The sequence below is a fragment of the Electrona antarctica genome (genome assembly GCF_951216825.1).
Source record: "Electrona antarctica genome assembly, chromosome: 20".
In the NCBI taxonomy this organism is placed as follows: domain Eukaryota; kingdom Metazoa; phylum Chordata; class Actinopteri; order Myctophiformes; family Myctophidae; genus Electrona; species Electrona antarctica.
In genome coordinates this window covers 35,328,672-35,345,421 of record NC_136801.1, presented here as the reverse complement: position 1 = coordinate 35,345,421, position 16,750 = coordinate 35,328,672, and the positions used below count along the sequence as shown (strand labels likewise).

The 16,750-nt window shown below is 42.0% G+C and overlaps 1 protein-coding gene across 1 annotated transcript in view; it reads right to left on the bottom strand.

Annotated features, from left to right (window-relative positions):
- The window catches only part of sugct (succinyl-CoA:glutarate-CoA transferase), a 556,340-nt gene that overhangs the window by 111,781 nt on the left and 427,809 nt on the right, over positions 1-16,750 (bottom strand). The window lies entirely within an intron of this gene.

The window sequence follows — 16,750 nt, the reverse complement described above, 5'->3', positions numbered from 1 at the left end:
CTCCCAGAGTAACATAGGATCACAGTCTGACTCCCAGAGTAACATAGGATCACAGTCTGACTCCCAGAGTAACATAGGATCACAGTCTGACTCCCAGAGTAACATAGGATCACAGTCTGATTCCCAGAGTAACATAGGATCACAGTCTGACTCCCAGAGTAACATAGGATCACAGTCTGACTCCCAGAGTAACATAAGATCACAGTCTGACTCCCAGAGTAACATAGGATCACAGCCTTTATAGAGCGTCACAGTCCCGCCCCATACCATGGACCAGGAAATGATTCTCCGTTCATTTTCCTCATAGACATTTCAGAAAGTATTTATTTAAAGACGGTTACGCCGCGGACAAAGCCAACTCGAGTCGTGACAACTCATGACAACACAAACAATATTTTGGACCAAACAAATAATTACAAAGAAGAAAAACAACAAAAAAGTGTTTTTTTTCTTCTTTCTAATTATTTGTTCGGCCCAAAAAATGTTGTTTGTTGTCATGATTTGTCACGACTCGAGTTGGCTTTGTCCGCGGCGTAAACGTCTTTAAATAAATACTTTCTGAAATGTCTATGAGGAAAATGAACGGAGAATCATTTCCTGGTCCAGGGTAGGGGCGGGACTGCAACGCTCTATAGCTTTCACTCCCACAACAGCCAGCCCCCAACATAGCCTCAAGACCTTGAACCTATCAGTTCAACAAAATGGGACAGTAACAGAGTGAAACAAACAGCACCACAGGGGTGTGACAGATGAGATAATCTCAGACTGTAATTTAGAGGAGATACTCTTTTATAAAAGGGGTATTATTAAATGTTTACATCTAAATTTCTACGACAATAGCTTGTAGATTTGGGTCTGAGAGGTTAAATGACATCAAAAGGTGGCTCAAATTTCGAATGAATAATGGGCCTTGATATGAAAAGGGTTGAAAACCACCTTTATTTAAACTATATGTACATTTCAGTAGTAGCATAGGCTACATCTTCCCTATATGACCCCTCCCCCTCCATTCCATCATATGTAATCTGTGGACTCATCACAGAGTCAAACCCAGAGTTACTGACAAGCCAGAGGGAAGAAGTGCAGAGCAGTGCTCTGACCAGGAGAGGGCAACGTCAACACGAGGAAATCAAACCGCTTCATAAGATGAAGTTATGCAACGTTGCATTTGCTGTTATAAACTCACCCCGCCATGTCAGAAAGTGAAGACAGTCCAAATACTGTTGGGCGAGCTGTCCGTCTTTTCCCTTTACGAACTCGCCTAACTCGCCCCAGAGGAAAGTACAGACAACTCACCCCGCCATGTCAGAAAGTACAGACAACTCACCCCGCCAGACACTTTCTGTAGAAACCTTTTTTGGTTTGTTTGGAGTGAAGCTCTACTTCTCCAACTGACTTTTAATTTAAAAAGTAAAAAATATGGTTCTAAAATATATTTTTCTAAAAAATATATTTTTCTAAGCTTTAAAAGGTGGCCTCCTGCGTTGAACAAATCCAACCTGGTACATATGTTGTTGCATGTATATCATTTGGTGTTATTATATATATATTTTTGTTTGGTTTCTTTCCGTAGTTTCCTTGGTTGTTTATCTATCTGTTTCCATAGTATACTATTTTACATCAGTATCTTTCAGTTTAGTTACTAGAGTTCACCTTACAAAGGAAAACAACACAACAAAAGGAAAAACATTGGAAATGTAAAAGCCCACAGACCTAGTAGGACTTGTGAGATCTTTATTTGATGTATTGGTGAAATGAGTATAAATATACATGTGTGTTTTTTAAAATGGTTTAAAATTGTTTTTAATTGGTGCACTAAAATGTCTGAACAGTTTATATTTACATCAATATGTCTGGGTCCCCACCCACTCACTCAGGGGTGACGTGTCACACCTGTAGTGATGGGAGGGGCACCAAAATGTGGTGTTCTGATTGGTTAATGGGGGCACTCCCTGAGTATAAAAGTACAAACTTTTGTGTATGTTCACATGACCTGAAGAAGATCCAATAGATCGAAACGTTGTCAGAATTTTCAATAAAGAACGTCTTTCTTATACCCATGGTGTGTGGGCTCCATCCAATACCTACTGAAGTTTATTTAGCCCAGCACCCAGCCTGTTGATGTGTGTATTCTACGTCCACTCACCCCGCCATGTCAGAAAGTACAGACAACTCACCCCGCCAGAGCCGGACTTACCGTTGGGCTAGGGTGGGCTGAAGCCCGGGGGCACTTTACAATTATAAAATTGTAAAGTGAAATCCAATTCAAGTGAAATGTGTGTATTGTTATTGTATTTAGTTGTATTATGTTTAAACCATTGAGAGCTTCTGCCTGCCTGCCTCTCTTTTTAGGGGCCTGGGTACCCCAAAATAAACAAAATAGCCCAAATCGCGGGACGCGCGGCTCTGCCGCACGCCCCAAGGGGGGCCCTCAAATTTGCTCCAGCCCGGGGGCCCTCAGCAAGGTAAATCCGGCTCTGCACCCCGCCATGTCAGAAAGTACAGACAACTCACCCCGCCATGTCAGAAAGTACAGACAACTCACCCCGCCATGTCAGAAAGTGAAGACAGTCCAGTATTCGTTTCATTTCCCATGATGACCTAAGAGAAATTCGGGTTAACAAGATGTCTTCCATTAGTGGGGATTTCCTAGAGTTAAGTGATTATGAAAAAAAATGAGATATGTTTTGCCAAAGGGACTTTTGTTGTGGCAGATTTTATTTGTCAAGCTTGGGAGAGAAGACAGAGTACTCTGTATAACTCTGTAATGAAATGTATTGTGAATATAATGTAAACATGCTGTAAACGCAAATGTGAAATGGTGTCTTATAAACCCATGAGGGTTGGGCAGGACACGAAAATAAATAATCAATCAAATCAATCAATCAATAAAAGCACCTATATTTTCGAGATTGTTTTGAGCTCAAATATGTAGGCTTATCAGATTCAATTTGGCCAAACACTATTAAACAAAGTCCCTTAATAACAGGATGTGTGTGATTGGGAAGGGAGGATTTGATAAACACTCCACTCTGTTGTCCCTGTGGATCCCACACTGACCGTCCAGGCGGTCCAGCTACACTTGACCCTGTCCTGTCTGGGTCTCTGTCTTGGAATGCGGAGCTGAGACTTTCCAGTGTGTGCGTGCGTGCGTGCGTGCGTGCGTGCGTGCGTGCGTGCACGATAGTCAATCAATCACTCATAATATGTAATGGCACTGATATAATATTTGGCTTGTTTGAATTTGAATTGAATTTGGAGGGAAACGTGTTATGTTAGATAGGTGTGCCAAAGTTTATTTTCATTTGACAGATGCTTTTTGGAGAGAGGCATATAAATCTAATCTTGAAATGACTGAACTGAACTGAACTCCCGCATTATCTGCACACACACACACACACACACACACACACACACACACACACACGTTTTATTTTCATTTGACAGATGCTTTTTGGAGAGAGGCATTACATCTAATCTTGAAATGACTGTTGAACTCCCGCATTATCTGTAGCCGTGTATTGTTTGGAAACAGGCGGATGGTTTTAGTCCACTGTTTGCCAAACGCAGATGTGACTACATTCCAAGGCATATAAGCCACATCTGCTTAATTACCGCACAGTGGGGATCCGACAGATCATTAGTCCGACATGCGGGACCAACGGTCGGACATGTGGTCGAACATGCGCTGCTCCCGTACTTGTGGTTATGGTTAGGGTTTGAGGTAGGTGTCAGAACTAAATGTGTGGGTCAACATGGGTCAGTTTTTATGGTTCACGACTCGAGTAAAAAACATTTTTTCTTATATATATATATATATATATATATATATTTATTTTTGTAATGATTTTACAAAAAACAAATTAAGAAGAAATAGCAGATCTACAAGCGCACAAACATGGTGCGACACGATGCGTTCTGCGCTTGTAGATCTGCTATTTTCACTCGTTTGAGTCCCGGGCAAACATCTAATGATCTCTTTTTGGGTCTCGACCTGAAAAGTTTGTGAACCATAGGCTAGCCTACTTGCTGCAGTTCACAGAGTCAGCAGAAGATGGCAGCCTTTACAGGACAGAATGATGATGAGTTATTGAGGCCAGCAGTGTGCCAGCCAGGGAGATAATGCACTGAAGTCGTGCTTGTTAAAGTTTCGTTTACTTTACTCATACTTAATGGTAATTTAAGTAAACCTGTCCCAGTATTACGTTTACTGCCGTAAAAGAAAAAGGAAAAAAAGAAGGGTTAGGCCTAACGCAATGGGCTATAGTTAGTTGGATTTATGGACGATTGCGTGACCCTTTCAAAAAAAGGCTATGAGAACTACCATGCGAGACACAGCTATGAGAACTATGCTAAATACGTATGGCTTTTTTCCCCCTCCTAAAAATATGGTCTCCTTCCCAGCAAGCCTTTTTGGTGTTCTTTGAAGTTTTTGATCTACAGTAGCCTACACGGTTTCATCATGCCAATATGTGTTGATTTATAGCTTACGCCTTGTTTAACCCATGTACAGGCCTGAAAAAAATGTCTTCTAAATCCTGACCGTTTTCTGAAATACCTATGTTTCTAGGCCTACGTAAATCACTCAACATTTCATGTCAAGGACCCCAAAAATGATCTGTAATTGGCCTCCGACCCCCATCTGAAAATATGTTGTTCCAGGGACACTCCAGAAGCAAAGATTTGAGTTAAAAACGTTCGTTCTGAAAAAATATATTCCAAATTTGAGGCACATTTTCATGATTTTTCAAAAATAGCAGACCTACAAGCTCGTAGCGCGCCACTCGGTGGCGCGCTATGAGCTTGTAGATCTGCTATTTTTCAATAGCTAAATTATAACATGTTTAAAACACCAAAAGGGGTTCCCGCCAACAAAATAGGTTAAACGTGTGGTTGTAGCCTATGTAAACCATCCTGAGACTCAGTGTCTCTCAAGCACGCTTTCTCAACTTCACCGTTCTTAACTTCACACCCACTCATCCACATCCTCCTCTCAACACTTTGATTGATTGATTGATTGATTGATTGACCCATTTCCTGCCTTATAGTGCAATACCTGTTCTGTTCTTTGACTATATAGAAGTGTCTATTTGTACGTCTCTAAATGTTTCGATGAATTGAACAAGGTGGACCCTCTTGTAAACAAGTGTAATGCTTAATTAGGTCGTCCACTCATAGTTAACAGTCTTTGTATTGAGTTTGTGCTTGAAATGTACTGTAATTCTGCAAACTGTTAATAAATATTTCAATCAATCAATCGAAAATATTATACTGTATATATTTTACAAACTCATTAAACAAGTAGGCCTAGTTTGTAGGCCAACAAAGAAAAATCACACCCGTGTGAAGTGAGGGCCGCTAATATATTAAAGTCTAACTCATGTTGATTAGGTGATGTAATGGTGATGTCAAACAAACGGTGACAAAACAAACTATTTCATTATCTTTATTGTTAATGGCATTTAATGTAGCCTGGGCACCAATCCATTTCGGGTTTATGAACCGGTCGGGAGCAGATGATATCGCTACGTCATGTTGTAGTGTTGTTTTGTAGTCATCAATCTTCCGGAACTACCTTTTCCCTCAAACCGATCTTTCTCAATAAAAGCTACAGGCTACGAGAGCTTTTATTGTTATTCTTCCGGTTTGAGGGAAAAGGAAGTTCAGGATGATTGTTCCTGCCTGATGACTACAAAACAATACTACAACATGACGTAACGATATCATCCGTTCCAGACCGGTTCACACGGCACTTTTGTAACAGAGACCAGGCTTTCCTCCGAGGTGGAAAGCCTGGTGACTGAGGCGAGGTTACATTTAATGTTTGTGTTAAGGGACAAGATGACGTAAAATTTTCCCTTCATTGTCAATGGCGTTTTAAAAACACTAAACCTGTATATAGGAGGGGCTAGCCTAGCGCCCCTCAAAAATCACACCCGTGTGAACTGAGTGGTGCAAATCCCCCCCCCCACCCTCTCTCTCTCTCTCTCTCTCTCTCATTAGCAGGCAACAGTGCATCTCTCTGTCTCTGTTTCTGCCACAACAGCGCCCCTACTGGTACTCATGAGTCACACATGAGTCACACACATTAACACGAGTCACATAGGTAGGTGAACACGGACATTGCTGTTCCTTGGAGTGGTTGCACCACTCAAAAAGTAGGAAATCTACAGCAGGAGAATACAAAATTAAAATAAATGTTTGTTTAAAAAAGTGCTTTAAACAAACATTAAGAGTCCATATAGACTTGGCTGCCATATGACGCAATTTCCGAAAGCCAGACGTTGGAGGGGATGGCGCCCCTCAAGAAGGACACAAAGTGTCATGGCTGAGTGGGAACTGGGAATCTCTCCATGAACGGTTCAAACAAAGTAGCCTAATGATTAACCAACAGCTAAATGTTGGGAGTGGTTCATTTAACAGTGTCAACAAACCGGACCATCTTTTCCTTTGTCTTACCTTAGAGTTCCCATAACCTGGTACCAGGTACAGAATGTTCTTCTTTATAAACAAGTAATGATGATTCTGTACCAGAATGTTCTTCTTAGTTGTAGCCTTATCTGCCCCCTAGGAAAAAAAACAACAACCACCACCTTGTATTAGGCCTATTTTCATTTCATTTCCTTTATTTAATTCTCGGAAAACCCACTGAGGGCAATATACAGTAAAAATAAATGTCATGGTTTATCAAGATCAGTTAAAACAGGTGTGCAATTTAGATTGACCAAAGTTGATATATCCGACTGAAAGTGCCCTAGGTCAGTGGTTTTCAACCAGTGGTCCTTGAGGGGGTTCCAAGTGGTCCCCAGCTAAATAATGCAGAGCTGGTAACCAAATGGACCCTTATAGATCTTTAACTCTTGAGAGCGTAAAATTAAACCAAATGGACCCGTACAGGTCCATTATTGTTAAACATTACTTAATTTGCAAGAACAAGTCTAACACAATTCAACGGTACCAACATCAATACAGCATGGAATTGTGGACAAAATCATATCCAACGACAAGAAAATATTCACCGTTATGGGTCTGAGAGTCTAAATCTCATCAAATGGTGGTCCGTGGCTCAAATGCTGAATAAATAATGGGCCTCGACATAAAAAGCGTTGGAAACCATTGCCCTAGAGGAAACAAGAGAGCAGTACTTGGCCTGGGCCATGGCTCAGTGGTCCAGGCACCTTGGCTGGTAATCCAGTCTGGCAGTGTGCCGCGGGTTCGACTCCCGATCCCGACGGCCTTTACTGCATGTCTTCCCCCCATCTCTCTCCCCATTTCCTGTCAGCCTACTCCCTCCATGAAAAAAATAAAATAAAGGCGAAAGCCACAAAAAAAAAACATAAAAAAAAAAAAAAAGAGAGCAGTACTTCAGCAAAGCCTGCACGGTGTTCCAGGTATGCACTACGCAGGGCACATTTCCAAACTCAGTGGAGACACACAGAATCTCAATTGAGCATCTTTCATATTAACCACTTCAACTCAGGTACTTAACTCCCAGGGGTCTATACTTGGTCCCCTCCTTTTTCCATTCCACACCCTTAACTCTCTTCATCGAAAATCTACCGTACAAGCTTGTACATCTGCTGTAAGTAAGTAGCCTTGCCGAGCCATGAGGCCCATAGGGCAGGAGCCTATCTCCTGTTTCTGTAGCGTGAGTCAGCTTGATGTACAAGTACACCCCCTGGACATGACGCTAGTATGTCGCAGGGTCACATCTGCTGTACAATTGTTAAAATTATTTTGACGCCTGCATGTTAACCACTTTAGCTGGGGGGCCCAGCCGAGCAAAATAATTGCGATTAACTTAACTGAACTGTTTTTGTGACATTGAACATTGCAACATAATGAATAAAAAGAATACATTTCTGTTTTGCAGAAGGAGGAGAGGACACTGCGGAGCAGCACAGACATTTCAAGCCTTTTTATTGCTGTGCTAGTACAAGAAAAGACTAGTCTGGACTAGTTTAGTCTTTTACTATAGCACCTAATAAAAAGCCTTGAAATGTCTGTGAGCTGCTCCAGAGTCCTCTCCTCCTTCGCCCTTGTTCCTGTGATGCACCGGACCAGCCGTTCCAGGCTTGAGGCGCGTTGGTAGAGTCCCTTTGTTCTACATTTCTGTTTCGCCTCTTAACTGACCTGAGATCAGATTCTAAAAATGTCTTCTACATCATGACAGTGTTCTGAAAAGTGGTGCAACCACTATAGACAGCTATGTGTGTGTCCCTCCTTGTGTCCGAGCACGAAAATAGCATTTTTTCAGTTCCAAGTATTTTGTAGTTGCAGATATCGTGATATATCGTTGATGAAATTTCAGACAATATATTGATATATCGCAAATATCGCAATATATTGAATATCGTGATATTATCGTTATCGAGGGCCTAATATTGCGATATATATCGTATCGTGAGGTACCCATATCGTCCCACCCCTAATTTATATACAGCGATACCATTCAAGATTCTCCATGTACACACGGTTGTGGCAAGTCTTTCTTTCTCCATAGGATGTGCAGTATAAGGGAATCATTCACCAGCTATACTCTTACTCCTACTCTTTGGAATGCCCTGCCCCTCATGTTAAAAAATGCTGAGTCAGTAGACTCCTTTTTTTCCCTCACTGTATATGTTTCTTTTCCCTTTTTACCCCCATTATGATGAATTCCTGTTCTGTTCTTTGTCTATATAGAAGTGTCTATTTGTACGTCTCTAAATGTTTTGATGAATTGAACATGGTGGACCCGGTTGTAAACAAGTGTAATGCTTAATTGGGTCGTCCACTCACAGTTAACAGCCTTTGTATTGAGTTTGTGCTCGAAATGTACTGTAATTCTGCAAACTGTTAATAAATATTTCAATCAATCAATCAAAAAGACACATTTATTCCGTATTTATTTTCCCCATGTAGTTCTTACCCGACTTATGTTTTTGTGATTCTGCCTCTATTTTACTATCTTACATGCCTATGTTTTGAGATTTTGCCTTGTTTATTGGTTTCGTTAAATTCTTTATTATCGTCTATTTACTTTATTGTGCTATGTTTTCCTGTTTGGTTTTAACTTGTTGATTGCTTGTTCTGTGTTCTGTTCAGCAACCTTGTGACTTTGTCTTGAAAGGTGCTTTACAAATAAAATGTACTTACTTACTTACTTACTATACCTGCACTATGCCAAAGGCTTGTTGGCTAACACCTCCCACCACCAGTGATGACTCATTGATGATGATCACTCACTCTCACTCTCTCTCTCTCTCTCTCTCTGTGGGGCCCAGAGAGAGTGAGGGCTGTCCCTCACGGACTTGTCACACAGTATCAAGTGGACGTCACTGCTGGCCTCCCTGCATTCTGTATTCACATCGCCATGAAAGGCAAGTCGCACTAGAGTGGTGAACAGAGAGAAAGGAGGGGTACTTCTTGCCCACAACCGCAACATAGCATAACACACACACAGTCATAGAAATTGGGTAAGAGGTGTGAACTGCTTTGCTCGGGGCCGTACGCGTCGCGCTCGGCTTCGCCTCAGAGCAAAGTCCAACTCAGTCCACATTGTTGCATGTTTGCGAGACTATTATTGGTATTGCTCGAGCCACTGACGGCACTCTGGGGAATTTAGCGGCCCAAAAAGGGGGGTCATGGTCATTCTGAGTTAAGGCCATGATAATAAACTAACAAAGGGGGATGAGATTGCGAAATAACATCAGTGAAATCCTAAGGATTCATGTAACTCATCGAAGTTAGGTTAACGTTAGATTTTCTTTTACTGTGCGGGACGCCACAGTATTGTCATAGTGTATATTTATATCATGCATTGAGCGTGTAGTACTCTGAGGAATGTATAAAGGTCATGGTCACTGTGAAGGCCATGTTGCTAATAAACTAACAAAGGAAAGGAAAAAAAAAGTTGCAAAATACAACGGCACTGAAATACTTCTAGGACACCACAGGATTGCCATACTGTATTCACTCATATTAAAACTCTAAAGGCCTATTCAGTCCACTTTTTGGTGAAGAGGTAGTACAAACAGAGAGATGTGTGTTGTGTGAGCACCGGTGACCACTGCGGCGTGATGTCATGTAGTTTTCGGTCGTCACCTCTTTTTTGCATGCAAAGTAGATATTTTATAATATATTAGATTTATAACATATAGGCAGTGGCGTGCACAGACATTTAGAGGGGCAGGTGCTCAAGTGGAAAAAAGGGCACTTTGTGCAGCGCGTGGAACCGGCCGGTTGCCTTAATAGTGTGAGATTTATAGATTGTGGGGCCTAAATAATATATTAGAAGCTTTTTATCAAGAATTGATCAATGTTACCATGGTCCACATACTGTACAGTGTAACTGTACAAAAAAAGAAAAAAGAAAAAGAAAAAAAGTGTTTGTTTTTTTCCCGAAAGGGCACATTGCCAAAAGGACTCCAGCACCCCCTAGTGTCTATCTGTGCACGCCACTGCCTATAGGAATAAGAACCTTGCACACGGCCTAGGACAATGCTGTGGTCCAGCCCATTTAGGCCTGACGAAATAAAAAAAACGTTCGCTCTGAAAGAATATATTATTCAAAGATTTGTGCCGCATTTTTACGATTTTTCAAAAATAGCAGACCTACAAGCTCGTAGCGCACCACTCGGTGGCGCGCCATGAGCTTGTAGATCTGCTATTTTTCAATAGCTAAAGTATAACATAATACTTAGTTAAAACACCAAAAGGGGTTCCCGCCCAAAATGGGCTAGGTCAGGACAATTTGATCAATGTTCTAACCTTTGATTGTGCCTTTTTCCACCTAGTCGTTGTACAGTATACTATATGTTTATTCTTTGTTATTATGAATAAAATCTTCACCATCAGGTCAAACTTTGTGTCAGATTATGATACCTGTGTCTAGGTGAGACAGACTGGAACCCACCTATGCTTTCTATGGCATAGGCAGCTCCCGGCAGGATCCGCCGGGAGAAACTAGACGCAGCTGCGCGACATGAGACTAATTAATTAGAGCGAGAGAGATGCGTGTGTGCGTCAATTTAGGTGCAGAAGATCAGAAATAAGCAGGGAGTGAGCGACGTTTGCGCTACTGTATGCCGAATTGAGGTGGACTCAGCCCCAGACTTTTTTTCTTCTCCCTGGAAATGAAAACGTCTGGGTCTTTGACACGATCTAAATGTCTCAATAGAAGAGCAGGGAGACAAAATTACCACCACCCCAAAAGTAATATTGTATAGTAACAAGTTACACATGGACAATGTTACATTTAACCGCTTCAACCTTGGGCCACTGAGCCCACTGAACTTATAGAGATTGTGGAACTGGCAGCAGATCTTAGAAAACACATCTGGTTCACCGCGGACGCTTCACCCGGTCTCCCCTGTCCAGTCCACATGCATACCAGCGTTCCTCTTATCTTTCAGCTCCTGCATCTGCTGACCAGACCAGTGCGTGTGTATTATTGTCATGCAGAGGGGCAGGGCCGGATCTACCATATGGGCACTTTGGGCACGTGCCCAGGGGTCCTTGGGCACCAGGGGCCTCTCAAAAAAAAAAAAAAAAAAAAGTATATATATATATTTTTTTAGCTCCACAGAAAGTTTCCCTGCTAATCCGAATGAAATAAATTGTGTCTAAAAAGATTAGTGTTTTATTGTTGGTGAGAAGGGCAGCTGAAAAGTGCAATTGTGTGTAAAGCAGCAACAATGCGCTAGATTGGCTATCACTCTGGGGGGGGGGGGGTAGGCAACCGGAAATAGGCCAATATAACGGCATAAAACCGCCTCAAAACGGCTCCGAAACAGCAAAAATGTTGCACGCGTGTGAAGGGGGGACCTTCGAGCTACAGTGCCCAGGGGCCCTCAGAGGTGTTAATCCGGCCCTGCAGAGGGGCAGCGCATGGACAGGATCCACATGTCATGCACTGCCTCTCTTCTAAGGCTCTATAGCCAGCCAGGCTCACTAGCTAGCTGGCATAATATGCAGCATTCCTCAGCCACACCGGCCCATGTGGGAGCTTTGGAAAGGCCGACCCAAGAGAGAAGCTGGCTTTAGTTGGCACTCAGCACAGAGGACTGAAAGGCAGAGCAGCTATTCAACAGACTCCATCAGGACTCGGCTTACAATAGCTGACAGCATGCTTACACAAGTGCTGGGAACTGGCAAAGCCGTTTTAATTGGTTCGTTATAGGATAGAATGCCACGGAGTGCCGAGGTGAATCTGGACAAAAGCACAGCGGGCTTAAAGTGAATCACAAGATACAGAGCGTTTTGTTTGTTCTTTTGTCACAGACGTACTGTACAAAATGAGTGACCAATAATAGAAGGTATGCGCGTGACATCATCATACTCATACCCGGAAGTTATGCGTGACTAAAAACTACTTTCTGGTCTTGACAGCCCATACATCCATGTGATTGCAATGAACGACATTAGACGACGTTAAACTATCACTTTGCCACTCGATTTGCCACTCACTTTATGCATGTGCCGACCCTCTATATTACCAGAAACACATAGACCTAGCCCTAAATTGCAATAATTGGATCTTGTAGAGTCATTGCTCTCATCAGACATTACTGTACATGAGCAAAATCCGAATGGAACAAGGTTTTTCATAATAATTGATTCATTCTTTTTTTTTATCAAAGATTTACCTCGGACATGGACAAGTCATGCCACAGACACATTTGTCTGCGTACGGAGGGACACATCGATGGCCCCTTATACACAAAGGGAACTGTTCCAAACACCGGTAAATACCGGTATTGTGATTATTCATACTTTACACACGCGCACTCATTTGCTTTGAGGTCCATGCAATGGCAGTCAAATTCACATCCACATTCAATATAGCGGGTCAGCGGTGGCCTAAGGGTTGGAGGAGCGCCCTTGTTGCCGAAAGGTTGCCGGTTCGATTCCCCGGACGGGCAGGACAAATCTGCGTGGGGAAGTGATTGTCATCACTCACCCAACACCGCTGAAGTGCCCTTTAGCAAGGCACTGAACCCCCAACTGCTCCCCCTGGAGCTGCTTAGTGGCCAACAGTATAAGACTGTGGTTGTACTGGTCAGCTCCCATGGTTTTAATGCGTGTGTGTGTGTCTGTCTGTGTGTTTCTATGTGCAGGGCGTTGCTGAAAATGAGCACCTGTGCTCAGCTACTTCCCTGGGTAAATAAAGAATAAATTAAAAATACAAATAAATTAAAAATTAAATAAAAAAATAAAAACAGTGCAACATTCACAGACCAAATAAAGAATAAATTAAAAATTAAAAAATTAAAATAAATAAATTAAACAATAAAAACAGACCGAGACTCCCGATAATGGGAGAACAAGCTGCTTATTACAGCTAACATGCCGAGTCCATGACTTCACTCCCTCTGTAGAACGAGAGAAGGAATGACTTCAATGACTTCACTCCCTCTGTAGAACGAGAGAAGGAATGACTTCAATGACTTCACTCCCTCTGTAGAACGAGAGAAGGAATGACTTCAATGACTTCACTCCCTCTGTAGAACGAGAGAAGGAATGACTTCAATGACTTCACTCCCTCTGTAGAACGAGAGAAGGAATGACTTCAATGACTTCACTCCCTCTGTAGAACGAGAGAAGGAATGACTTCAATGACTTCACTCCCTCTGTAGAACGAGAGAAGGAATGACTTCGATGTGACACCAGATAAAAGGCGTGAGAGAGGTCAGCGTTGTGATGTCTGGAACCAGTGGTGGATAGTAAACTAAGTACATTTACTCAGGTATTGTACTTAAGTACAATTTAGAGGATTTTTCCAATTTCCAATTCTCTGTACTTTTACTTCTAATCTACTACATCTCGGATCCAAATAGTGTACTTTTACTTCTACTCTACTACATCTCGAATCCAAATAGTGTACTTTTACTTCTACTCTACTACATCTCGAATCCAAATAGTGTACTTTTACTTCTACTCTACTACATCTCGAATCCAAATAGTGTACTTTTACTTCTACTCTACTACATCTCGAATCCAAATAGAGTACTTTTACTCCACTACATTAATTTGAAAACATATTAGAAACAAGATTTTGATTATTATTACAAAACACTTCATTTTGGTAGGCGATCTACACCTGCTATTTGTAGATCTGCTATTTTCAAAATATTTGTATACATTTCGAAAACTTGAAACAGGACATTCTGCATAATTAATGAGTACCTAGTATATTTTGGTGGTTCATGGTGTGCTCCAACGTCCACCTCGTCCAGCGCACTGTTTCCTGAGTCTGCTGTGAGAACTTGGATATGCGAGACTGCAGGAAGCATTAAGTGGAATTCGCTCAGGGACAGAACGGACTTGTTACTTGTTAGTTTAGGGCTGATTGTATCCAGTTGGCCCATTGAGGTTCAGTCTGTTTGCAATTATTATTAAAGATAAAGATGATTAAGAGTCTTTGAAGACCAAGACCTAAATAATGCCCCAATCTAAACTCCTAATCTTACATAGTCGTCTTACGTCCTCCCCCCGTGCGCGATGCAACGCATTGTGAGCTTGTAGATCTGCTATTTTCAAATGGCCGAAATGTATAGGGCTGAAGTGGTTCATGTATGTTTTGTAATAATAATCAAATAACTAGTAACTAACGTTTTCAAATACATGTAGTGGTGTAAAAGGACAACAGTTGCCTCTGAGATATAGGTATAGTGGAGTATAATTAAAAGCATTGGAATTTGGAAATAGTAAGAAAATTACAAATACCTCAAACTTGTACTTCAGTACAATACTAAACAAGTAATGGAGCAGATTACTTGGAGCAGATCGAGTCACGGACCACCCCACGCATCCCCCACACCCCGTACTAACTACAGTGATGAGTTGGGCAACAACATCTAAGAAAGCATGAGATGTTTGATGTGATATATATCCGTTTCGCAACAGCCTTTCCCGTCGCATTGCATGTCTCTGTCGACGCGGAAGACATTGCGATGCCAAGCCTATATCGGCTTTCAACTGGGAAGGAGTGGCGTCGAGGCGGCAGAGAGAGGCAGACACCAGCATGGGCATACATGCTCGGCCATGCAGGTGCCTTGTTCGGGTGTAACCTAATTCTGAGTTGGTATAGACTAGAGCAGGGGTTCTCAACCCGTGGGTCGCGACCCCTCGGGGCCGGGGGGTCGCCAAATTATTTTAGGGGGTCCCCAAATTATTTTCCAAAAAAAATAAAAAAATAAAATATTTTTTTTTATTTTATTTTCACGATTTTTCAAAAATAGCAGACCTACAAGCTCGTAGCGCTATGAGCTTGTAGATCTGCTATTTTTCAATAGCTAAATTATAACATAATGCTTAAAACACCAAAAGGGGTTCCCGCCCAAAATGGGTTAAGGTTATTGTAGCAGTCAATTTATATTGGGGGTCGGGAGGGGGCGGGGCGGGGGTCCCGAGACATTGCCAAAGCATTTCCGGGGGTCCCCGGCCAAAAACGTTGAGAACCCCTGGACTAGAGCAGGGATACTCAAATAGCTGAACCTGTGGGCCACATTATGAAAATGGCAAGGGGCCAGTTGATAAAAGGACAACTTTTATGATACGTTTTTTTGCTTTATTTCCACCTAAAAGATAAGTGCAATGTGCATTATTTTATGGCTTGGCCATTTTCTCTCTTTTAAATAATTCTGTGCAATTATCACATTCAACTTTCCATAAAACAAACATTGTCTGTCTGTCTGTCTGTCTGTCTGTCTGTCTGTCTGTCTGTCTGTCTGTCTGTCTGCCTGCCTGCCTGCCTGCCTGCCTGCCATACCCTCTAGTCACTAGAGGGTATGCGCATGCATAAAGTGAGTGGCAAATCGAGTGGTAAAGTGAGTGGCAAAGTGAGTTTAACGTCGTTTAATATCATTTAATGCAATCAGACAGGACTTTTTTGTTTGGATGTATGGGCTGTCAAGACAGAAAGTAGTTTTTTGCCACTCAGTAGACGTACCCGCATAACTTCCAGGTATGATGATGATGTCATGCACATACCCTCTATTGAGATGGGTATGTCTGCATTCAATTGCGTTAGTCACAACATGGCTCACTGTGCTTGTAGATCGGCTATTTTCAGCACGCAACCAAGTGTAAAATCTGCCATTACGACGCCACCAAGGCCCGCCAAAATACATCTTTGACTAAATCAACTGTAGATTTAGTCGACTAAATATTTACTACAACAAACTAGACTAAAAGTAAAAAAATTCAGATGACTAAAATATGTTGAGAGAATTGTATTCAAAAGACCATATATGAAAAGATTTGCTGCCACGTGAGATGGGACAACCAGGAACGTAGAAAAGCACCACACTAGGGAACCTGTTGCATGAAACGTCGTCTTGTAGAGATTGTGCCCGCCCAACTCGAGTCATCAGCCAATACTGCGTTCCGGGAACGACACAAATATCCTTGTGAAAGATTGTGAGGGTCAGATAGGAGGAGGAGGGGACAGACACGCCGATCAATGTTCTGGAGGAAGCCGACATGACCAGCATTGATCACCACCACTGATAATGGTCTGACCAGTAGGCCTATATGAACCCATTTTGGGCGGGAACCCCTTTTGGTGTTTTAAACATTATGTTATAATTTAGCTATTGAAAAATAGCAGATCTACAAGCTCATAGCGCGCCACCGAGTGGCGCGCTACGAGCTTGTAGGTCTGCTATTTTAGAAAAATCGTGAAAATGTGGTGCAATTCCTGACAGAAAACTGTAGGATTTAGAAGACATTTTATAAATGTCGATGTCATGTGAAAATGGGTTAA